This window comes from Octodon degus, unplaced genomic scaffold (assembly GCF_000260255.1).
Source record: "Octodon degus isolate 3935 unplaced genomic scaffold, OctDeg1.0 scaffold00182, whole genome shotgun sequence".
Lineage (NCBI taxonomy): Eukaryota > Metazoa > Chordata > Mammalia > Rodentia > Octodontidae > Octodon > Octodon degus.
The window spans coordinates 4554908-4580765 of NW_004524758.1; the positions used below are offsets into that span (position 1 = coordinate 4554908).

At 45.6% G+C, this 25858-nt stretch overlaps 1 non-coding gene and 1 pseudogene across 1 annotated transcript; one reads left to right on the forward strand and one right to left on the reverse strand.

The window, feature by feature from the left end:
* The window catches only part of LOC101592388, a 74263-nt pseudogene that overhangs the window by 5456 nt on the left and 42949 nt on the right, over positions 1–25858 (reverse strand).
* Positions 2759–2878, forward strand: LOC111813319. The gene has a single exon (XR_002818620.1). It is a non-coding gene; the product is annotated as a small nucleolar RNA SNORA26 (small nucleolar RNA).

Below are 25858 nucleotides of genomic sequence, written 5' to 3' on the forward strand. Positions count from 1 at the left end.
TGTTTTGGTCCCTCTCTAGAATATCTTTCAGTAGCCTGTGTAAGGTTGGCTTTGTCATCGCGAAATTTTTTAGCTGTTCTTTGTCATGGAAGTACTACTTAGATGCTATTCTGTGGGCGTGTCACACTTGGTTCAGTCGACTGTTGATGGGCACTTGCGTAGCTTCCAGTGGAGGGCACATGGAGGGTTTTCTCACCTTCATGACCTGTCTTTGTAGAAGACAAGATGGCGACATGTCTAGGAGAGGAGCTGCTTCTAGGGCAAGAGGACCTTAAGAAAGGAGGAGAAACATCTTAGCAAGAAAATCATCCACACAGTTTAGAAATTTCTCCCAATTTTATGTGCATTCCCGTGGAAGGCACGCAGTGTTCTGCTTCTGTAGATGACATCTAACAACTGTAAAGCAGTCAGGTATGAGGGCTCTGCTTGTCCTACCCTAGACCACTGGGGGCTTTTGACGACTGCAGTTCCAGTCACTCTGAATCATGTGTCAATTTAACACACTTCTGTCTTAATTTTAATTAGTCATCTGTGATGACTACTGTGGTTTGTGTCTAGTGTCCCCCGAAGTCTCATGCAGTCACTGTGGCAGGCTTCTAGAGTTTGTGATTAATTCATGCTCCAGTGCTGGGATTATGGGTGTGAGTGCTACCCCCATCCGGGGTGGGGGTGGGGGATAGCCAAAATACAAAAGGGAGAAAGACAGGCTGGAGAGATAGCTCAGCAGACTAAGCCCCTGCTTATGCAAGCAGAAGGACCAGGGTTTGATCCTCAGCACCACATGCTGTGCCAGACCCATCCCCAGGTGCGCTGAGCCAGCCACTGAGACTAGGCATGGTGGTACATGCCTGTAATCCCAGCACTGGAGAGCTGAAAACAGGAGGATCACTATGAGTCTGAGCTGTGTATTGAGACCCTGTACCAGATACATAATGGGGGGGGTTGTTAGCTGCCATAGCCACTGCTCTTCGCCTTTGGCCCTTTGCTCCTTGCTGTTTTCCGGAACCGTGAATTGCTGCCCTCTGCCATGAGCCACTCTGCCTTGGAGCCAGCTGACTATGGACTGAAACCTTCACTAACTGTGAGCTAAATAAATCTTTCCTGCCTTAGTTTTGGATTTTGGGTATTTTGTCCCAGCAATGAAAGAAAAGTAACTGAGACAATGACTATGTTAGTTAGATTTATCTAGTGACGCAGAACCAATAAGACACGTAAACCAAGTGCGTGTGTGCACACATGCACACGTGTGTGCCTGTTTCTATTTCTGGCTCCCAGTCTGTTCTGTTTGTCCCTTTGTCTTACATTGCCTTGTATACTGCAGGTCTTGATATCCAATTGTACACATCCTGTTTTTTGCCTACACTCCTTGTCCTCCTCATCCTGCCCTTGTTTTTCCCTCTTCTCCTTGTTTCTCCCTCCCATTTTCCTCATTTTCTCCTTCACTTTCAGCAGTACTTCACCTGTAAATGCAAGGACCTTGCAGAATTTCAACATCAGCGTCTGATTCAAAACCGCCTAAGGAGGTTTTGCCCAGCACTGTGTGTGCTCGGGATGATGGAGCTCCTCCAGCGGCCACCTGCACGCGCTAACCTCCCTGCACATGTCTCCTGCCGCCCTGATCTGCGGGGTTTCCTTTGTCTATTTTTGAATCTCTTTTTGTTTATAAGAGATTTATCTGTAAATTTAGTTTCTTTTATTCCCATGATAATTTCTTTGTCAGGTTTTGCCATGAAGTATTTACTGGCCATAAAATAAATAGAAATTGACTGCTCTTTATTTTTTGTAAGATTAGGGTACTTATCTCTCATAGTGTAAGGGCTCTGCAAAATGGAACCTTAAAAGTTAGATTTTTTTCTTTTAGAGATAAACAACTTCTCCAAACTTCCTCCTCCTGGGTACATGGCCTATACTCTCTCCTTGGCCACAGAGGGACAGAACATGGGATGTTTCTGGGGGCTGGTGGCCTCCTTTGACTTGGTCAGGGCTGCAAAGGAAGCCATGAACATAAGTGGCTGATGTCAGCAGTATTAAAGAAAATTGCCAGTGAGCCATCAGCACTGGCCAGTTAGGGACAGCTGCCTGTGACTGGCCATCTGGTTGCTTTCATTGGTATCATGCCATTCATACCTGCTGTCCTTCCTTCTGCTGCCGGGTAGAATATGTTTTTAAAGGAATCTTAAACTATTTCATAAAAGTTTTCTTTTCAGGGTATAAATGCATTTATAATCACCATATTTTATGATTTCTATAAAAACTGTATGTTTTTGCTTCTGATAATTGAAAGTTTGCCTATCTTTTCTACATTTGCTTTATAGCTCCAGTATTTAACAATATATTTATATTTTATTCTCCTTACTGTTTAAGATTCAATTTCTTTTCTACATCCTGAAGACAATGGTTAAGCAATTGGTTTTTACATATATATATATATATATATATATATATATATATCAATTAACTTTCCTCCAGATATGATTTAGGAACATTGCATGTTTTTGATATGTCATGTCTTCACTTCTACTCAAGTTAGAACATTCTTTAATTTCTATTCTGTAACTTTTTCATTGAGATGTGTGTCACTTAGAACTGTATTTTTAAAACTTCTTCCATTAGAGATGTTCCAGTTATCTTTTTGTTACTGAATTCCTGGTTTGGGCTGCTAGCTCCCACTTCCAAGCACTCGGCCCTGGTGGGGATGGTGCTCAGAGAACAGCGCCTTGCAAGACCTGGACTCCCAACATTTAAAACAAAGTTTTCCTTGCCCTTTTAAGGTTGACACAGTGCCTTAAGAGGCTAACACAGAAAGGTAAAGGAAGCCTCCACAAAACCCAGAGAAGGGCCTGAAACTCCTCTTTGGATCCTGTCTGGAGTCACAACTGAAAAAAAAAACAAAAAACAAAACAAAACAAACAAACAAAAAACCAAAGTTTCCCTTCTAGCCTGCATATTGGGAGTCCAGGTCCCACACAGACAGCAGGGCTACCACACAAGGGAGGAAAATCTGGGAAGACCCCTATAAAGAGCCTTTCCTGATCCTCATCTCAGTCAGGGAAGTTTATATTTGTAATGGAGAAGTAATTAAAATCATATTACATTAATTCCAATATACCGTACCCAGTGCAACCCATGGGGGGAACAAAGATACTAAGGCATATTTGTAGTTATGGTGAGCCAAGGGGTCCTAAGTGCAGCCATGGTGATGGCTGTCTAGAAGAAAGGCATTTTTTGGGGGGGTGGGGTACCAAGAATTGAACTCATCACCCTGTGCTTGCCGGGCAAGAGCTTATTCTACTGAGCTATCTCCCCAGCCCAAAAACAAAGGCCTTGATCCAATGTCAAGCCCAGGTTTTCCTCTTTCATGAAGGAGGAGTGGCTTGAGAATGAGTGACTCTGAGAATAGTAGGAAGTAGGTGACTGCTATGAGCTGAGCTAGGTAGGAGGCCTTCATTCACCTCTGCAACACGCAAGGAAAAGGATATGCCAAAAGAATAATCTACAGTATACAATTGAGATAGTGTATAATGTTCTGGGGTTTTTCAAGACTGCGCCCAATACAACTCTCTACAATGGGCAAAGCCCTCTAGGGGATGCAACACACTGGGACCTCTCCCACTGAAGACTTGGAAGTAGAATGCTCAGAGACCCAGCCATACCATGGCTGCAAATACCTGCTGGTCCTTGTCGGTACGTACGCAGGCTGGGTGGAAGCCATACCCACATGGATAGAAAAAGCCCAAGAAGTGACCAAGGTCTTGTGGTGAGAAATCATTCCCCAGTGTTGGCTGCCCCTCACTATCAGGAGTGACAATGGGCAGAAGTTTACGGCAGAAATAACAGACTCTTACAAATCTGTTGAAGATCAGATGGAATCTCCACACAGCCTGAGGGCCTCGGAGTTCAGGGCAAGTGGAGTGTATGAATTACACTCTAAAGACCACTCTTACCAAATTTTGTCAGGAAACTCACCTAACCTGGGTTAATATACTTCCCTGACCCTACTACCAGGACCACCCAGTTGTTCCCCCTGTGAAATGCTGTTCGTAAGGCCCCCTCTCATAATTAGAGCCTTCAAAGGAGATGTCAGACTGCCAGGAGAATCAAATCTGACTGCTGAATTACAGGTCTTAGGAAAAGACCTCTTACATCAATAAAGTTTTCCCTGAAAGGATCTCACCATCTTCAGGCAGTCTCACACACTCATTCCTGCCAAGGGATTTAGTCTTGGTCACAAGTGGGAAAAGGGAACCCATTTAGTGTGTGTGGACAGGGTTTCACATTGCTGTTAGGGTCACCCTGACTGCTTTTGAACTCACAGATATTGTTCTTTGGGTACACCATTCAAGGCTGACAAAGCTTATTCCAAAGACTCCTGAGCCACCTGGACTGCTCATCACAACCTGCAAGACCCTCTGAAAACTCGACACTCGCAGAAACTGCCTGGGCACAACACAACCCTGAGGGCACTGCCAAAAGACAACAGCCCTGCTCTAGTCAGCACAGAGGCTGACAAGTCTACACATAGTAGAAGGCTGAGGATGCCATTCATGGGCAGCTCTCCCCAATAAAGGCTGATGGTAACTGTCACCCCTGGTTCTCAGGTTTGTGAGGTCACCCTAGAAAACTGGATATGAAGTAGAAGGTGTCTGCCAATCCTAATCTTCTCATGGGCCAGGGTGTTTAACTGGTATCTTCTGCTTCTACCCAGCCAGTTAGGGATCCTTCAGACTACTTCCACTTAAAGGTCTTAGCCCCATTGCCAACAGCATGTGGCCCTAATGTCATCTCTCAAGTCCTAGATTTTCTGGGCAGCAGTGACCTCCCAATTTACATCTATTCTGTGCTTTGAAGCCCATAATCACCTGATGACCATGGGCTGAAGCTGAGCTCCTGGACTCAGGGCGTACACCTACATAGTGGCCAGCTGCTACCAGAAGGCCATCCTGTGCCAATATGCTGGTAGCCACTGTCCTATAGGTAGACTCTCTGGCCAAATCACAAGCCTAGGGTCAACCTACTGCAACCAATATGAAAAGTTACCTGTTGGACCTATGTGACTCATGGGGGCACGTCCAGTGAGGCAGTTAGCACCAGACAAGGCACACAAAGAGCAAGTAGGTTCAGAAACACTGGCAAACTTGGGACAAGAACAACAACCTTACCAGCATACAGATCTATCCAGCTTCGATCCACTGACAAAGTTCACCACTTCACCCTACCCTACAGATACATAGGCTCCTAAACACCACCTGTAGTCTGCTTTACAGTGCTGTACCCCAGTTCTGTTCATTGTGCCTGCCCCTGTACAGAAGGGAGTACATAAGAACCTAAGTTCAGCCAGTTGGAACCTCCTAAGAAACCCCTAGAATGATATGTGAGCGCATGAGTGCATGAGGGAGCCAACAGCCACTGGGGGCCCCCTGGACAGCTCAAGGGCCAATACAAGTACCTTTTTAGTCCCCAGACTGGCCCAAAGAATGGGTCCCTAGGATCCATGCACTACTCAGTCTGTTCCCACAGTCAGACACTGCCAAATACTGCAGCTCCGTGCTGTCCCTCGGGTGTTCTACCCATGCGAGGACACAGTTTATTGCTGCACATAGGTGAATGGGGTGGGCACAGGTGTTTAGGATTTTCTCACTAAAATCTCCACCTCTCAGGCCATGAGATGGAGGTGGCCCTGAACCCTGGCAGCAACTCAGGCAGGAAAAGAGCTTCATTAGCCTCAGTTTTAATTGACTCAGGAATAGCCAACAGAGTTGAGACCAGTTTAGGAGGAATCTTATTGACTGTCCCATGAACTAAACAATGACATGGACTGGGTGGCCAGCTCACTATTCTCCCTTCAAGGCCAGATTAATTCACTGGCAGCAGCAACCCTACAAAACAGGCATGGCCTAGACCTTCTCACCCCAGAGAAGGGTGGTATGTGCATCCTCCTAGGGAAAGTCTGCTATTCTGTGAACCAGTCAGGGGTGGGCACCACAAGGTGAGGGAATCGAGGGACAAGATCCAACAGAGAAAGAAAGAACTGGGAGAAGGCAAGAGCTGAATCCCAGGCCAATGGACATCATCACTACTGTCCCTAGCGCAAACACTGCTGACTGTCCTGTCACTTGTGGCCATAGGGCTGTGTCTTCTGGGCACCCTAGTGAGACTTATAGACCACAGTCACTAGGAAGGCCACTTGCTGGGTCATGGTCTTCCACCTGCATAGCCCGCTGGGGAATGGTGATACCTTATAGGATAGGGAATCAAAGGGGGGAAATGGTGAGGAGAATGGAACTTTGGAAAACAGAAACTCAAGATGGAAATGGCCTACCAGCACATGACGACTGTCTAACCATGCCCTGACTTGATTTCTCCAGCCTGAAACTCTTATGTAAAGAAACAGCACAAGACACCCAGGGCACCTAGTTCCTCTGAGTCCTTGGTGTAACACACTGTTTCCATCCACCTCTGTGAGTGCTGCTCCATTCTCCAATGGTGACAAGTTCATGGCATCATTATCAATAGATACCTTACTGACATAAAATAATTCATTAACATGTAAACATTATATTTTATTTTATATATTATAAAATAGTATACCAGTATTATATATATATACATATATATATGTATGTATTATGAATACATATTATAAAAACAAACTTCATGCAATTAAAGAGTATAACAACAAAAGCAATTTCCTCAGAGGGGACTGACAATAGCTGTGAAATGGTCGAAATGGTGACAGTACAGATAGAGCTTGGAGATTAGCCCAGTTGAACAACAGAGTCAAAGAAACAATGAATATGGTGAGCGGAGCCTCAAAGGAACCTGGGACACCACAGAGCATACCGACTGAGCACCGAAAAGGAGTAAGGAGCAGAAAAGTACTGAGATTTATTACATAAAAATCCCCACAGGGCTGGGGAGATGGCTCAGAGGAATAAGCGCTTCCCTGGCAAGTGCAAGGGCCTGAGTTCGATCCCTGGTTCTGAAAAAAAAAAAAAAAATCCCCACAGTTATGGGAATGCAGCAGCTTACTTACGCAGCAAACTCAATGAGCTCTACATGAGACAAATGCAAAGAGAAGAAGTGGGTGCATCTTAGTAGGCACTGAAGGCCAAACCCAAAGAGAAGACATTGGAAAGCAGGAAGAAGCAAAAGCATGATTGCACATAACAGAATCTCAGGAAAATAATTCTCAGCCAGCTGTATTAATGGGAACCAAGAAGCGAGGAACAGCATTCAGGGCTCCAGGGGCAGAGGGACAATCTGGCAAATATATTTCAAAGCTGGTGGTCAAATACTTTCCAAAGTAAAGGTAACTAAGAGATTTTGTGGAGAATAGACTCACAAGAAACAGGAAGTTCTTCAGGTCAGAAGCAAGTTATCCTGGACATGCACTCGGGATACAAGTGAAAAGCAGAGCACACAGCAGAGGCAGTGGCAGACCCCACAGACCCATGTGGCACAGAGCAGTTTCTTCTAACTGATTCCAAAAGGAATTGTACAAAAGCTGGGTCCGCCCTGCAAGGGAGGATCTGCAACATACAGGAATATGATACATACGTAATGTGCCCGCCATCGACAGCATAAGGGAGTGGGGAGAGCAAACCCTACTGGGTCAAGAAAAAACTACAGCTAGTGAAGCATAAGTTCAGCTGTGTATTGTATAATGTGGAACATTTAAGGATACAGAGAGGAAAGAAGGGCATAGGCTGTAGGTTTAAAGTGCCTACATGCAGCTGGAATTAGGCAAGTAAAAATCTGAACTTGAATCCAGAAACGTACAATGTGTTATGGTTTGTGTGTATTTGTCCCCCGCAGAGCCTCATGCTGTCATTGAGGTGCAGTTCTACAATCTGTGATTAATTCATGATCCAAGGCTGGGATTATGGGTGTGAGTACTGCTGGGATTATGGGTGTGAGCGCTACGCCCAGCCTGGGGCCAATAGCCTGAATGTAACACGAGCAGACAGGGAGACAGACTTGCTCCCTGTAGTCAACTGTTGCTGTTACTCCTCCTTTTGCTCTTGCTGTCTTGCTGTCCTCCACCACCACGACAGGCTGCTGCTGCCCTGTGCTACTCTGCCTTGGAGCCAGCTGAGTATAAACTGAACCCTCCAGTAACTGTGGGCTAAACAAACCTTTCTTTCCTTCATTTTGAGTGTCGGATTTGTCCCAGCAACAATAGCAGAGTAACTGAGAGATAATGATGTGGTAAACACTGGAGAAATCACTGAACAAGGTTCAAAAGTATAGTGAAAAAATTAAGGAAGCTAAAATTCAACACCAAAACACATTCACTTAACACAAAAGAAAGCAATAAAGGACAAACATTACATGTGTGTCAAAAATGATATGAGGTATCGCTGAGACCATATTGGGACCCTCCAAGTTCATGTGTTAGAAACTTAGCCACAGGGAGAGGTGAGACCTTGAAAAACCGATCAGGGCCCTAAAAGGGCTCTGCTCCCCTGAGTGGACTGGCGCCGTCACTACGGAGCAAGTTCGCCAGCCCAAGAGCGAAGCTGTTATGAAAGCGAGTTTGGACTCCATCTTCTCCTGAGCATGTGGACAAGCACACACTTCCTCACCCTTCCACCCTTGCCACATAAGGACAGAGTGAAAATGACCCGGAGAGGTCAGCCCCTCCACATTGCACTTCCCATCTCTGTACTGCAAGAGAAAAAAATCTATATTCTTGATGAATTAGCAACTCTCAACTATTCTGCTATAGAAATACAGAGTGGACAATAGAGACATACAGTAAACAAAACAGAAGATGGCAAGCATAAATTCAACCATACATAGTATGCAACAATAATACTGTGAATGGATTAAATAATCCGATAAAAGGAAAAGTTGTGAAGTTGGATTAAAAATAATGCAACTGTATGTTCTCTATATAAAAATATTCCTAGTGTTATTTTTAAACAATGAAGCTATAAAAAAGATAAATTCAAGGCTTTTATAGGTAAATGGATGCAAATGGAGACTGTACTCATGGGTGAAATAAACCAGACCCATGAGTTAGCATTGCTTTGTCTTGCTGGTGTAAGCCCCTGAAACAAAATAAAATCTGAAAGGTAAAACAGATACTGTAAAAGGGAAAGAAACTGCTCCAAGGGAAGGAACAACTTGGTGAGAGAAAGGAAAAAGGAAAGGAAGAAGAAGTAGATATGTATTTACACAGGATAGTGGGGTCAGTTGCTCTGCTGAGTTTTGCTGCTCTACTCAAAGGAGCAGTTAATGCTTAGAGTTTTCTTATCTCTTTTTAATTTTTGACCAATTTTGCTTACTTATATCTGATAATCTAAACTAATCTGAGGACAAATATCTGCAATATAACAACCATCATTGAATTTCTATCATTTTGCTTAGTGAAATTCTGTATCATTTCTAATGTGTTTATTTTTTTTCTTATTCTTTTTTAAAAATAAAAAAAGTTAAAGACTGGGTGTGGTGGCACACTCCTGTAATCCCAGCACTCGGGGCCTGAAAACAGGAGGATCACTACGAGGCCCAGCTGGGTAGTGAGACCCTGTACTAAATATGTTAAAAAAAATTAAAAGACAAGAAAATATTCTTAGAAAATAGAATTACTGAAACTGACTGTAGAAGAAATAGCCTGAGATTATTATGTAACAAGGAATTAAACTGAATGGTAATTTAGGAATGAAAAAAACAAAACTACCTACAGAAAGTTCGTGGCCAGCTAACTTTACATCTGAACTTAACCAAACACTTACATAAGGATTATCATCAATTCTCACAATATCTTCTAAAACATAGGCAAAAAAAGAATATTTCTCATCCTACTTTGTGAGGACAGTGTTGTCCTGATATCAAAGCTAAGTAAAGATGTTACAAGAAAGACATCGATTAATCAATGTCGCTTACACATATGAACACAAAGACACTCAACGGGGAGTTGGCCCAGGGACACAAGATTGGCTTAACATCCAAAAACCAAATAATACAATGCATTACAGCAATAGAAAAACTAATCAAAAAGTACACCGTCACCTCGAGAGATTTGCAAAGATCATATGAAGAACTTCAACAACCTCTCATCCGAAAAATACCATTTAAGAAATTGGAAATAGAAGGGAATTTCCTCAGTTCAGTGAAGGTTGTATACTACAAAGAACTTATGATGATATGACACTTGAAGACAAAACTCTGGCTCTGTAGATGTTTTCTACGGTCTACGGGGCTTCTCTCTGAAGTAACTAAGATGATTCAAAGTTGGTTGCTTTTTGGTGGCACCGTCTCAGCAACAGCACTGATCATGCGCTTAAGTGAGTCAATTTTATGTATGTAAAAGCTGTTAAAGAATAAAATGAATTTTAATCTTTAATAATCTTTGCTTTTCAGATTATTTTCCTTTGTATTTTCTGATTGTGTGTGTTACATAGGTTTGATGGTATGTTTCTTATCATTTTTTTATTTTCATTTATCTTTGCTCTTGTAGTTAGTGTATGTCTTGTAAATAATACAGTTAGATATCTTTATTTTAATACTCTGACTTTGGACAGATGATTCTAATTGCCATTAAAATAATTACTATATGCTTGGGCTTAATTCTATCATATTAATAATCTTTTCACTTGGCTCAATTAGCTTTGCATTCTTTGTCCCTCTTTTTAAAAAAAATTAAACAAAATAAAACAGTTAATAAAAAGACATTAGAAATGATACAGAATTTCACTAAACAAAGTGATAGGAATTCAACAATGATTGTCAGATCGCACATCATTGTCTTCAAGTTAGCTGTTCGGATTACCAGACCTAGACACACAAAGCTGATCAAAAAGTGCAGGAACAACAGAGAAAGAAGGAAGAAATGGAAAAACTATCTGTATATACACAGGATGGCTTGGGTTCTGCTGACTTCTACTGGTCTACTGATAGGAACGCTCCCTCCTTTTTTAGCCTTTTTTGAATAAAATTGTTTCAGTTTGGTTTCATCACTAAAATATTAGTTATACTTTTTGAGTGGGCGCCCTTAGAGGTTGCAGTGAAACTTAATCCAATGCCTTGTGCGTGAGCACTTGCAGTCCCGGCTCTCAGGCTTGCTGCTGCGCTGCGCTTGCCCACATTTGGTAGCCCCGTGAGTCATCGGTGCCGCAGCGGACACAGGCAATCTGACTTCATAGCTGTCTTCACATTTATTCCTTTAGAGCTCTTTATTCCTTTCCGCAATTATACACTTCTACCTGGGAATGTCTTTAGCGTGAAGGATTTTCTGTGATTTTTTTTTCTACAGAAAATGTCTGTTAGTGAAGAATTGTTTGGTTTTTCAGAGAAAGAAAATCTATTTCATTTTCATTTTGTAAGACTATAGTTACAAAGCAGTAGTTTGAATTTTCAGCTCTTTGCCTCTGTAATTCCTTACTTTTGAAATTTTCCTTCTCTCTTCAGTTGCTGCTACTATTGTTCTTCTGAAAATAACCTGCTTTTCCTCCGACTTGACTTCGGAGATTTCTCTTCCATGTGCCCTTCACTCATTTGCTGGTTACTTGTGGATGCGCTATTTTTGTATTTTTCTGATTATGCTTTGCTAGACTTCCTGACTGTGTAGATGTGTGCTTTTCATCAACTTTGTAATCTTCCTGATCATTGGTGCTTCAAATATTACCTCTTACCACTCTTCAATTTCTCTCCTCTTGGTGCTACAATTAATCTGTGTTAGCTGCATCTCACATGCTGCAGTATTATAATTAATTTTGAAAAACCTTAGTTCTGTATGTTAATTGAAACAATTCTGAATTAGCTAATTTTTTCTTTACTTCTCAGTTTGATTAGTTGTGATATTTTAAAATTCTAGAATACCCATCTGGTCTCATTCTTTAGATTCTTCTTTTCTACCTCTTCATCCATTTGTCTTTGTTTTCTTTATTTCTTTATTACATTAATAATAATAGTCTGGGTTTTTCAAGGTGAACAGTAACAGAATACAGGACACTTAATTATAACCTTATTTTATAATAGTCACCCAGACTCATGTACAAAGAGAGTACAGGAAATCTGTCCACATAGTAGGCTAGAGAATCCAGCTGAAGGCCTGGACACCATGGCAACGTCCCACGAGTCCAGCTGAAGGCCCAGAGCCCATATCAATGTCCCCCATGAGGCCAGCTGGAGGCCAGGAGCCCACGACAAGACTGCATGCAGGCACCCTTCACAGATCTGCACTGGAAAGGCCCAAGGTCAGTGGTGAACGCTAGAAAGTCTGTGGCAGTGGGCTGAGGGAGCTGTGCTGGCAGCCGCGGGATCTGCACTGGAGCCAGGAACGATGACAAGCGCTCCCCCAAAACGTGCCGCAGCCATCCTCAGTGACAGTGAAGCCCTGAGCTCCTCCAACAATGAGAACAGCCAAGTTTATATCAGGAAGGCAAATGCGACAATTTTCTCCAGGAGACTGAACAGTGCACCATCAGAACCAGAGCTGCCCCAAAGTTAACCGGAGCCAACCTCACTGGCTACAGCATGACAAGCACCACCAGGAAAACTGACAGCTCCCTACAGCTTCGCTGACTCTTCTCCAGCCCTACCTCGCACGCCGCTGCCAACAGTCTCAGGTGGGCCTCCCACACCCAGCACCCTGCTAGTTCACTTCATCCGGGTGTTACAAGTTGACCACCAGTTGTCAATCCACCACAATCATAGTTTCAAAATTGTTACTTACTTTAACATTTAAAAAATCTAGAGGTCAACTGTCTTTGATTAACAGCTTTGCTTTCATCTCCATGTGACTAATAACTTTTTATTGTCTGTCAAATAGTGTACCAGACGAGTGTACTGAGCTGTGGTGTGTCTCACTAGAAATCATGCCACTGCCACAAGATCTCCCAGTAGTGTAGAGTAATGAGAGACCTTGATCAAACCCGTCAGATGGGACAGTCAGGTGCTCCCATAATTACCAAAATACCAATGCATGAGGAGGGGTCTTTCAGAGAGTTGGGAACCATTCTTGCCAGTCTGAGGTTGGTTAAGAAATCTCGGGGATGCATCATGCGTGAAGTAGCTCCTAAACAACCCGTACGCTGACCCTCCCAGATACCAGTTCTCCAGGGCACTAGGGGCTCCCCGCTTTCTCCATCAGTCCTGTGGGAGCAAGGACCCCAAGCTGCACCAGAAGCTCCCAGAGGACGTCCTTGCAGGCTAAGATGCTGCTGCTAATGCTCTTTGTCTCTCAGGTTCACTGGAGCGGAGCACAATTGAAGGAGGCACCTGTTCCAAAGACCAGAGTGAGCCCTGGTCTTTGGTCAGGAGCTTTCAGACTCCTTTTGTTGGACGTGGCTTCTGGCTGTCAGCCTTAACCACAGGCATGATCCCCTGCCTTGCATGGCACTCATTCAGAAGGATGCTGTAAAGAGTTCCCCTAGTCAGGTCCCTTTTCCTGAGCATCAGCCTCTTCCCTCATCGAGTAATGTGTCCAATGAAGAGATGGCTCCAGCTTTCCTGGTTCTTGAGTGAGGGGTCTGTGCCCATGCAGTGGGCCACTAGGTCACCATGGCAGCGAGCCAGCCTGGTGTGGGCATCCTGAGACCAACACTGAGCAGCTTCTAGACTGACTTCCGGCTTCTTCCCCTGGTTTACTGTGAACTTCCTCTTTTGTTCTCCAGCAGGCACAGAGCCTTGCCCAGTCAGCGCCTGTTAAGACACCTTCTCACCCAGAGAGCTCCACTCCCCACCCAGCCCACTGAATTCTTTGCCTGCCTGCTTCCTCACCCAGGGGCCTCGCTTGTCTTCAGCAGGCCTCCTTCACTGAGCAATGAAGGACTTCTTTACTTTTCTCCCATGTCTCTTTCATGCCGGAGGAAGGAAACTTATAGTGAGAAGCCATAAGGCTCAGACTTTCCTCTACCTCTCTGGAGATACCAGGATGGCTCCTTGGCAGTGGGTCACTGGCTGCTCTGTGCATTTGAGTGTTCCCTGAAAACTTTTGAGACAAGGGGAGGAGTTGGCCCTGAGGCCCTGGCATGGGGCTGCTGGCATGCATGCGACACAGCGGCTCCCTCTGTCTGCTGCAGGGCTGGGTTCAAAGCACAAGTCAGGAATCTGATTTGTGCTGCACAGCTCTGGAGATTTCCCGGGCCACTCGATAGACAGTATGCAGTTCTGTGGAAATAAGTATCCAGCTGTATTTTGGGAGTATGCAGAAGGAGGGAATGAGGATACAGGTCACACTGTCTCTTCTAATATCTTGTCTGACCTGTTCTGACAATTTCATGGAACAAAAATTCTAATTTGAGCATTATCTAAAATCAGTCTTGCACCACTAAGCTTTTTCTTTGCCCTCTATATTCCAAAATCACTTGCAAATTTTAGAAACCTTACACAACTTCCTGGCCATCCCCACACAATGCTGGGCATGTGGAGGAGGGCAGCTTCACTCCATTGTACCTACACCAGGAGTATTTAGGTCTCAAAGGCACCAAGACAGAAACTGGGAGAGGCCTTGGAACTGGGATCTAAAGCAGCCTCAGAGGGGTGGACACCTGGTGAGGAGGGCAGGGGTTCCAGGAAGTTCTGCAGACAGGCAGGATGCGGGGTGGGACTTTCTGTGTTGCAAACCACAAGAATGGCAGTGGCAGCTGGGAACCCATGCCAACAACACCTGGCATCACAGAAGAGATGGAGCTTACAGTCACCTTATCCAACTTGGTCTTGTGTAAGATGAAGAGACAGAAGCAGGAGGAGAAAGGGCTATCCATCCAGACCACTGTTCTGGACAACCCATGGGCATGTGTGTGCCCCACAGGGGGAGGCAGGAAACACCCTTCCTCTCCAGGCAATGCTTCATGTCCAAGCGGGCTGTTCAGGAAGGAGCCAAGCACACAGCAGTGGCCTCCTCGTTCAGACACCTGTGTGTACAGCCCTCAGTGCTGCTGTCCCTGGCCCTGAACTGGCTCCAGGACAGCCTTCTCCATACATTGCTACCTTGCCCAGGGGGTGCCGTGGGCCTTGTGTCAGAGTTACAACCCTGAGGACCCTGCTGGTACCGGACAGTTACAGAGCTGCTGCGGCAGAGGGCTCCGAGCCATGTCAGATATGAGAAGGAGGGGCATCACTGATCATTCTTGGATATTCTGTGGCTTTAAGGACACATTGGAAGGTGAGTAGAGAGGGAGGAACCAAAGAAGCCCTGGCGTCCCCTTAGCCCTATGTCGAGAGCCTCAATCGTGAGATACAGTACACAGTTGAACAACATTTCAAAAGGTCATAAAAAATGACAGTTCCTAGAATGGCACAGGGTTGAAACCTTTCGAGTCCACCTCAGAGATAACCAGAGATGCATCTGAGTGTGTGAGTGCATGTGTAAGCCTGTGTTAGTGCATATGTGATGTATGTTTGAACATGTGCATGCACGCACGCACGTGTGAGGCTATGAAGGGGGTGTATGCCAATCCAGGCGTGTGAGGGCATGCGCATGCATGAGGTGGATGAGCCCAGGGCTGCTCCTCAGCTGAGGAAGCTGTACGCCTGAGCATGGCTCTCAGTATCACTGAGCCTGGGCAGAAACTTTAGCACCACAGGCAGCATCGCCCTCTACTCTGCACTCTCAGAGCCTGGCAGGTGGGAGCAGAGAGGGCAGGGATCAGAAGTCAGGGCGCAGGGCTCAGCCCAGCCTAACCAGGGGTCACCTTCAGGCTGTCTTTCAGGAAGTGCTGTGTGCAGGACTTCTTGAAGGCCTGTGTGAGACTGAGGGTCTCAGAGGTGGTGGAAGGATCCTCGAGAGTATCTGGGGACACAGACAGGCGCAGCAGGCCTTGCCCACAGGAGCCCCACACTGGCATCTCGGTACAAGACCCTAACATGATAGCCACTACTGAGTTGAACATATAAAGGGCAGCCCTGGACTTGGGGTGGGGAGGAGGCCAGGACACTTGACTAGGGCCACTGGGAGGGATAGTGGCCTGGGTGGAGACACAGCTGGACGCCACTCCCTGGCTGGAGCAGTGAGCTCTTGGCGCTGCTGGGTGCTGAGTGCAGAGCCTCTGGGGTGTGTCCAGTCTGCAGGAGTAGGGCCCTGGGCCTGAGGCTCTTTCTTGGCTGTAAAAGAGAGCCACTGCCTCTCTGAGAGGAGAAGGTGACTGAAGGTGGAGACAGAAGGTGAGAGGCTTCTCCATGAAGCTGATGGACACATTTCAGGGTAAATTTACCCGGTGATTGTATTTTATTTCAGAGCCATTAGGATAATATTGCTATTCTTTCCATGTCAGCAATCTTGCTGCCTATTTGCATGTCTTGTGAGTATCTCCTCTCTGAGGAGACAGGCCATGTCCACAGTAATATTTCAGTAAGGATGCGCACAAAGCCATCTGTCAAGGTCAAACCATCAGCCTCCCTCCCTGCCTTCCTGTTTATGGGCCCTCTTTGGGCAGGAGTGCCATCCTCAGGACAGCTGTGTCTGGGGTGTGCAGGCCTGCCTTGGACAGACCCAGCTCACCCCCTGTGGGAGAGGCCCCAGTCTGCCCAGAGCACACTCAGCAACCGGTCACTGGAGCTGAGCTTGCCCCGGTGCTCATTGCAGCAGAATGGCAGTGTGGAGCACTGAGCCTTGGTCTCCTCTGGGATGTGACCTGTCCTGAGGGTCATCATAGGATGCAGCCATCTAAAGGTGATGGGATGTTCAAAAAGTAAAGCACAGCACAGGTGCCACCTGTCCACAGGCCACACAGCTGCTCCAGCATGCCTGTCTGAGTGGGAATCCCAACTTTGCCAGAATTGCTTGTGTGCTCTGTATTTGTGCCTCCCTCACCCCTTGGAAAACGCACTGTGCTGTCTGGGCCCTTCCAGGGAGGGCACCCTGGGCCCTGGGAAGAGAGGTCAGTCCCCAGCTGCCAGTCCCTGGGTCACTTGAGGCCACGAACTTGCCCAGGCAGCCCAGGGAAGTGCGAGCTTTCATCTCGGGACAGACAGCAGCTCTGAGGGCCTGCTCCCACACCGGGCTCAGTTGGGTCAGCCGTGGCTTTGCTGGGCTTGCATGCTCAGAGCTCCTCAGCTCAGTCCTCCTCTTGCTCTGTCCCACAGGCATGTATCTGCAATGTTTGTACTCCAAACTCTAACCCCTTGGCTCCCACAGAAGTCCCGAGATGACAGCAGCAAACACAGTGAGGCGTCCAAGTACATGGCGATGGTAAGAGGAGCAGGACGGTCCAAGACTCTGGAGCAATGCCCAGGACATGGTTATTATCACCATTATCAATTATTGCCCTTGCCGTTGTCACCATGACTTGGAGGGAGCCACCTTCCCTGCCCTGTCCTCTGGTGGCTCCCAGTGTCCATAGCAGTCTCAAATGCGGTCTCCAAGTCCATGCTGCCTGGTGTATTACACAATCATCAGACAGAGTTCTGCTGGGGTTTTCTGGGTCCTTTGCAGGCCAGAGCCCCCCACTGCATGCCATGCTTTACCATACCAGGCCCTCTCCTCAGGCTTCAGGTCTCACAGAGGCCCCATACAGTACACACTACTGTCCCCACTCCATTGGTAAGCAGCCTGGGGCTCAGGAAGGATAAGGGTCACTCCCAAATTCCAGTGAGACCTAAAGCTTCTGCCACATGCCCTGCAGCAAGGAGGGGTCCCCAAGGAGGTGGAGGAGGTTTCTGTGATAGGAGAAGCCAGGGCTCCCACCCAGGCAGCGGGCTTCTCCTGCTGTGAGCTCCTTCTCAGAGTCCGGTAAGCTCCGGGCTACCTCAATGTTTAAATGAGAGAAATGCAAAGTCAATAACCAATTTCTCTTCTCATTACAGTTCCTGCTCACTCTTCTGAGGTTTTCTTGATCTGTGTTTATAATCCATCAGCACCTCTTGAATGGCCCTGGTCATTTAGGGGAAGGGGATCGATAGCTTGCAGGATGTGGGCAGGTGTGATGGCTCAGCTGAGTGGAAAGGACACAGGAGGAGGGAAGATGAAGCCAGGTCTGCGTGGGGAGCTGTGCCTGAGCTGGAGGCTTCTTCTGCTCTTTCAACTTCAGTCCTGGGAACACACACAGGGGTCAGAAGCAGAGCCTACGGTGACTTGGCATTTGAGCTCCTGGTCTTCTGGGCAGAGCAGGCTTCTCTGCCCCTCAGGGGGGCTGTGCTTCAAAGGCGTGTCTAGATGGACTGGCACTTGCCTTGGAAAACTGGCTTCTCTTGATCCAGATTCAAGTACAAATCGATCCAATTCTGGCCTTTGAATATTTGTCTCATCTGGGGGTCACAAATATAAATGGAATCGTGTAGCACGATCCCTTGTACCTGCTTGTTCATTTAGCCTAATGTCTTAGGTCCGACTACTTTGTGGCATCTATTGCTACTTTGATCCTTTTTGGTGCCAAACAGTATTTCTAGGGTCAGTTGCATGCTCTGTATTCTTTAAATAGTGGAATTTTAGATTAGTTTTAGATTTACAAATCTTCCTCCTTTTAAAACTTAACTGTTGACCAATTGTTCAGGGTAACAACCGAGGCACACTGTTCGGAGTCACGACCTGCAGCTCAGACTTACAGTCCATCTTTTTTGTACAGTTCTGTACATCTTATTTAGAAAGACACAGTGTCTTTCTGTTGTTTCCTCATGTACTCCACCTTGTTGTGCAGCACGGTGGCAGGGCCTACTTTTGGGTCCTACTGCACATCGTAGTGCTGCATGCAAACGTCAGCCAATGAAAGCAAAGTCCTTGCTATGGGGTTTCCTTTTACCACGTCTTTATTCTGAATATTGAAATGCACATGCCATCCACGCTTACTCATTTAGCAACCAATTCAGTTAATGATGTAGCTGCAGGAACAGAACTCTGTTGTTAAATGAGGAATGTCTATACAGAAAATTTGAAAGACATTACAGAGAATTTTCATATACCACACACCTAGCTCCTCTTTATTGACAGGTTAATATGCATTTGTCACAACTGGTAGATCAATATTAATACACTACTATAAAGTAAAATCTATACTTTTTCACCTTTCTTGTTTTTTTCTAATGTCATTGTTTGGTTCCAGATCAAGGGTGGCACATGTACATAGTGCGTAAGTTTTAGTCTCGTGGCTTGGCAGACTCCTCTTGGCTGTTTGCTTCTCAGAGTTCCCTTGGTTTGGATGAGTCTAGTTTGGAGACACTGATCACCGTGTTGAGGTGATGCTTGTCGGGTTTCCACCATGCAGTTTCTCACCCCCTTCTTGGCACTGGGCTCTTCGGCGGAAAGGTGCTGCACAAAGTACACACAGCTCACAAGTAGGTGGTAGCTGGTTTTCTCTTCAGGGTAGAATAGGACTATAAATAATTTGGAATTGTTCTGCATGGGATATTTGTCTCTTCCCTTTATTTGTTTGTTTAAAAAATTCACAGGTGTTAACTGAAAGGAGGCTTCACTTCCTTGGACAATAGAATTAGCTATTGTTACAGCTTGTATTTTGATGTCCCCTCCAAGAGACATGCACTCATAGATAAGGCTTCTCAGAGGTGGCTAAACCTAGCATGAGTGACACTGGGATGCACCCACTGAATGGCTTAGCACAGTTCTGGATAGTGGGAAGGCCCATCCTGGGTGGCACCAACCAAATAGCTTGTACCCTGGGGGGAAAGTAAGCTGCTGCTGCTGCTGCTGCTTGCTGCCAGCTGCCTTTTGCCTGCCACACATGAACTTTTTCCTCTCTTATGGCCCTTTGCCTTAAAGCTAGCCAACTTGGACTGAGACTTCTGTGAACTGCAATAGGAAACAACCATTTCTCCTTCAACTTCTGGGAGCTGGGTTTTGAATCTCAGTGACAAGAAAAGTAACTAAGACAGATATCAAATCTAGGAATAAGATATGCCTCTTGATACTAGGTTGCCATTGCCTCTGGGGCCTCCCAATGATCAGAGAAAAGAAATACATTTGTGTATACTGATGTACACACACACACACACACACACACACACACACACACCCCTCCATATAAATTTGCACCTATCTTGCTAAACATGAATTCATGAATTCAGTATTTTCAACTTTAGCCCAGCACCAAATGTACTGGTATAGCCTCCTTCTCAAACTTGCTTCTGAGCCCCACCCTGTCAGTGAGAAATCTGTCCCTCTGCCATACACCATGAATTTATTTATTTATTTGTTGCAGAACCGGGGACTGAACTCAGACCCTTGCGCTTGCCAGGGAAGCGCTTATTCCACTGAGCCATCTTCGCAGCCCCTCATGAATGTATTTAATTGTTCAACTTTAGTATGTTCTGAAATTTCAGTACATACTGGTGGCTTCGCTATTGTTAATATACATTCTCATGAAAAGCAGCTTATCACATGGCCTGAACTACTTCATCATGATTACTTTTTGTTTCTTTGATTTTTATTTCATATGAAAATAAAAAAAATTCCATAAGCAAATGATTAAACAAAATGCTGTATACCCTTATCTCAGAGTTTAAGCCATAGACATAAGAGATTCTCTCTTACAAAGAAAAAAACAGGTAATAGCATGAAACTTTCTTTTCAATGAACGAAGAGAAAAATTTCTTTTTCCTTTAATCTTTTATACTTAATGCATTTCCAAAGTAATTTAAATTGTGACTTTTGGGCCAGTGAGATAGCTCAGCGGTCTAAAGCACATGCTTAGGTAAGCTTAGGCAACCAACAAGGACTGGGGTTGGACCCACGGCACCACATGCCATGCCAGCACCACCCCCAGCGCAGGCTGAGCCAGCCAGAAAAATAAATAAATAGACAGATTGTGACTTCCTAACTATACCCCAACTTCCTTCCTGTTTCAGGCATTTAGTATAGCTGGATTATTTGGTGAGTCTGCAAGTTCCATAGTTGCTCAGTCTCTTAGGTGATCCTCTTAGTTTGCATTCATTAAGGTGTTGTAAAGGTCTAGATTTCCCAAGTGCATCCTGTCACGCCTTCGCTATTTTCATATCAGAATAGTTTCACTGCCCTGCGAGGCTCTGGGTGGTAAAGGCTTCGCCTTTCCCAGGGTGATGTATGTCCTATTCTTTCATTACTCACAGAGGATAACTTCCAAGACCTGAAGCCATGTGTAGAGCTGAACTCTACATCCGTTACATTAGTCCTACTCAGATGCTCCTCAGCTTACGAGGTCACCTCCTGGCAAAGCCAATATGAATTTAAAATATCCTACGTCAAAGTACCTTTCAGTGTATCAAGCCTACTGACAACTCTAACTTAGCAGTGTAGCACATTTCACAGTGTTGGTCGTTCACACTGCGCATGGCTCCGTTTGCATGAAATCAAGGATGGGGGCCGGGGAGATGGCTCAGTGGAATAAGTGCTTCCCTGAAATCAAGGATGGGGCAGGACAACCTACGGCTGTACTGGATGAGTCAGAGGGAACATCACCCTGTGTAGCTAAAACCTGAAAAGTGGATTCTAACTATAGCAGGAGCTGAGGATGGAGCACAGGGGCAGAATGCTCCGAGTACAAAAATAACAATATCAATTATACTGTTAGATTCCAAGCATGCTAACAGTAGTAATAGTGATAGAATAATAATAATAAATAAATAAAATACATATGCATAAGCAACAAATCTAGAATTACTAAACTATTTTAAAAATGTAAAGCCAATATGGTACAAGATTTACTATAAAGATCAAAACAGTGCTAAGCTGGTACTGCGGTGTACACGTGCATCCCAGCACTCCCTGAGGTTGAGGTGTCATCAACTGAAGCCCAACCTGGATAGTGACTTAATGCCTCTATTACTTCTCTCTCATTGCTGGGACATAGTACCTGACATCCAAAATTAGGGAAGGAAAGGCTTATTTTGCTCAATTCGTAGAGGTCTCAGTTCATACTCAGCTGGCTCCAAGGCAAAGTGCCACATGGAGAGGGCAGCCGTTCATGGCATAAGAAGACAGCAAAATAGCAAGAGCCAAAGGGAGGAACAGCAGCAACAATGGCTACAGAGAGCAAGTCTGTCTCCCTTATGTTGCATTCAGGCTGTGTAGCAGCCACCCCAGGCCAGCTGTAACACTCACACCCATAATTCCAGTAGCACTTACTCCCATAATCCCAGCAGCACTCACACCCATAATCCCAGCATTGGATCATGAATTAATCACAAACTCCTGAAGTACCCTCATACCTACCTGAAGCTTTAGGGGGACAACTAGACATAAACCATAACACTTAGCAAGAGCCTGTCTCAAAACAAAGTAACAAAACAACCAAGCAAAAGCCAATGTAGTCCTGGTATTGGCATGAGGATAGGTGCTAAAACATAATAGGAAGATAGAATAGGCTTACAAATGAGTAGTCAGTTGATTTTTGATCAAGTAGCCAATGAAGACAATGACAATGTTACAAAATTATGCCATAATTACTACTCACACACATAGGGAATATTATTAACACAATATATGTAAAACAAAATTGAAATGTATTAGAGATCTGACATCAATGTTAGATGTATAAATCTTCTGAAATAAAGTGTAGAGTACCTGGGACCTTAGGACACTAGAGTTAGGAAAACATTTCTTAGAAGACATACAAGTACACTAATCACACATCAAGGGTGGGGGAGACAGAGACAGAGAGACAGAGACAGAGAGACAGAGAAACTTTTATTAAATATATCGCTTGTCAAAGGGTATTTATTATGAATAAATGGGCTGGTGACATTTGAGATGCACATGAGCTTCATTCCTGTATACAATTCAATAATTGTACTAGGTGAAAAACCTCAGTGCAGTACAGGCAAATGTCCAGATCCTTCACAAAAGGAGATAGTAGTACTAGTAAGCCAAGGAACTTATGTGTGGCATCTTTTACTAGGGTAATGCAAAATAAAATTACAATGGATACTGACTCTGACCAATTAAAATCACTAAATTAAGGGCTAATTATACCAAACATTCTCAAGGGCACAAAGGCAGCTGCACCTTTCACATGGAACTGAGGGAACATTAAAGGAAATACCCATTTGGTAAACACCTTGGCAGTTTTATATAGTGCCAAGCACACATTTGACAAGAAAATTCTACTGCTAGCTATCAATATTTACCAAGGAAATTTAAGACGTATATTTACAAAAGGAATTGTGCAAAAACTATTTATAGAGGCCTTATTTAAAAAACCCAAAATATGCATCAGCTGAATTATGAATAACTGAGTCGTGGGATAGCACAGTCACAGACCACGACGGGAAGCACAGGCTACTGATGTGCACAATGGCATTGCTGGCCCTGAGATAACGCTGCGTGAAATGCACAAGACACGAAATATGTCCTACGTACTCCATTTATGGAAGCAGAAGAATAATCAAACTACAAAATATTGGTTGCTCATTGAGAGGGGGTGAGAGCCCCACGCTGGGTGTCTTATGGGCACACGCGATCATCAGGATTCATTAATAGTCAAAGTAAATTGCGACCTGAAAAAGTGCACAGTGTAGCGCTGAAGAAGCATCACCAAGTGTTGGCCACGAAGTTCTTTCTGATCAGGACACAAGGCCACGCTAGGTAACTTCGGGTGCTGCCTGAGATATTGCTTGCTGACAGGGACCGGGCGCGAGCTAAATCACTCTGATGCTCCTTCAGATATAATCAGTTTTCATCTCACAAAATAATGACTCTGCCGGCCCAGAGAATCCCAGCAGGTCTCCACAGACTCAACCTCTCCAATTTCACTTCTAACCTTTCCTTACCCTTGAAGTATTTCAAGCCCTGGCAGCTCTCCTCATTAGCCTCGCGCGCACAGAGCAAAGCACAAACACCGAGGCCAGTGCTGCCGGAGGCGCCAAGGAGCCAGCAGAGAGGAGAGCCGGACGAGCCGCGCAGAGGGAAGAGCAAGGAGAAACCGGGCGGTCGAGGAGGCGAGCAGGAGGAGAAAAGCCTGTCGCGGGGCCTTCCTAGGAGGAGGCAAGATGTAGCAGCGCGTGAAGCTTCCACACACACGAAGCCTGCTCTGGCCAAGCTAATGAGCCAGCCAATTACCTGTGAACCCAGGAAACTTCAAGGGCTCAGCCTGGCTGAGGCGCCCAGCGCGCAGTCTCCCTCCGCTCACCCTCTGTGCACTAACGCTAATCACATACTTCGGACCGTGGTGCAAATCCGTGTGTCCAGACGAGTCTTCACTTCAGGCGGGGTTGCAAGTTAGGTTAGCAGCCCGAGGCATCAGGACCCCAGTGTGAGGCCAGGCTGCTGCCCCGTGAGCAGGCTGCGGAGAGGCCCCCTTCCCAGAGTGCGCTGGCACCGCGTTCCGGACATTTCACTCATCCTGCAAATGTGGAATAGTATGTTTCCTCACAACAGCGCTGTTGTGGGCAGGGGGTTAACTTGGTGGTGCAGCTTTTGCCTAGCGTAGGCAGAGCCCTAGATTCATCCTCAGTGCCAAATTAATTAATTAATTAATTAATTAAAACTGTTATGGTAGAACTATGTATAGTTTAATTTTCTATGAATATAAGTTTGTGAAGACTAAGGAGAACTAATCTTTCTGTTTAATTTTAGTTTTTTATTTTGGAGTAATATGTTTCATAAAAGACTCATTTGTCTGAAACAATTTTGTTACTGCTTTATCAGAATTCCCCATGATGCAGTCACCTAAGCCTCACACTGTCCAAAGCTCCTCTCTCCTTCTCAGTTCCCAGGAAAGTGAGTGTAGCCAACAGCACCTGCCTGCAGCTGGACTACTCCATGGTGTCTCCATGGCGACAAAGTCCTGGTGGGAATAGATCCCACTCATAGTGATCCGTTTGTTTACAGCCTCCCAAGAGCTGGGATTACAGGCTAGCGCCACCACGCCCAGTCTCAATTGCTTTCTCAGGGTGCCCTGTGGGGCAAGGCTGACAGGGCAGGCCCGGGGATTGAACCCTGGGCCCTGTGCCTGCTTGCAGGCACTTTAGTCTGCTGAGTTACTTGGCTGACCCTTGGAGTGCTGTCTTTAAGTGGTGCAGGATACCATGTCAGCTTGCCCCTAATGGGCACAACTATGGGAAGAACACTCCAGGAATGCCTCATTCTAAATTTGTAATATTGGCTCTTGGGTGTCTGGGAAGACCCAGTAAAGGAAGAGAATGGCCCCATTGCATAGCCTGTTGGCAGTAACCAAAACGGAGCTATTTCTCCATACCTAGGTGACTTTGCAGCTGTCAAGCCATGAAGCCCTGCAGCTCTGTGCCCCTCTGGGCCTCATGAAGGTGCAAAGGGAGCTGAATGGCTGAGAAGCGTGCCCTGTCGCAGTTCCTGGCTCCATGCTGCCCCGCTATCTGGAAAACTCACTTTCCCTGAGATGCTCTGAGCACATAGACACTCAGTTACAACCAAAATTCAAGCTCTTTCCCCAGGAGGAGCAGGAGCCAAGAGTGGTGCTGGGCTACAGTCCACTGTCCGGGTTCGGCCTGCACCTTTGCACCAAGGATAACTCTGCCAGAGACCTGCGACCCATGTCTGAATTCAGACAGTCAGGGCCAGATCCAGGCATAATGATCTGCTGGCAGGGCAGGCCCAGGGATTGAACCTCGGCCTCTGCACCTGCTTGCAGATGCATTAGTCCACTGAGCTATTTGGCCGGCCCTTGGAATGTTCTTTGTAAGTGGTGCAGGATACCATGTCATCTTGCCCAGAATTAGAAGCCCAGAACTAGAGATGTTCATCAGTGAGCTTGGAAACCAGTTCCCCCCTGCTCAGCTAGGTGCCACTGTTCATCTGATCCCATCTTTCTTGAGTTTTCAGGTTTAAGGTAAAAAGAATATAATTTCTCTTTCCCCGTGAGTATTTATCTTTGAATAGATTATTTAATCAAGACGACTCCAGGTTCTCTAATGCAAGGAAAGTAAAACATGAGTCATTAAGGCCACGTGCTCTGGTATTTCCAAGTGCCTGAACTGACTGAGACAACAGTCATATTTATCTGACTGA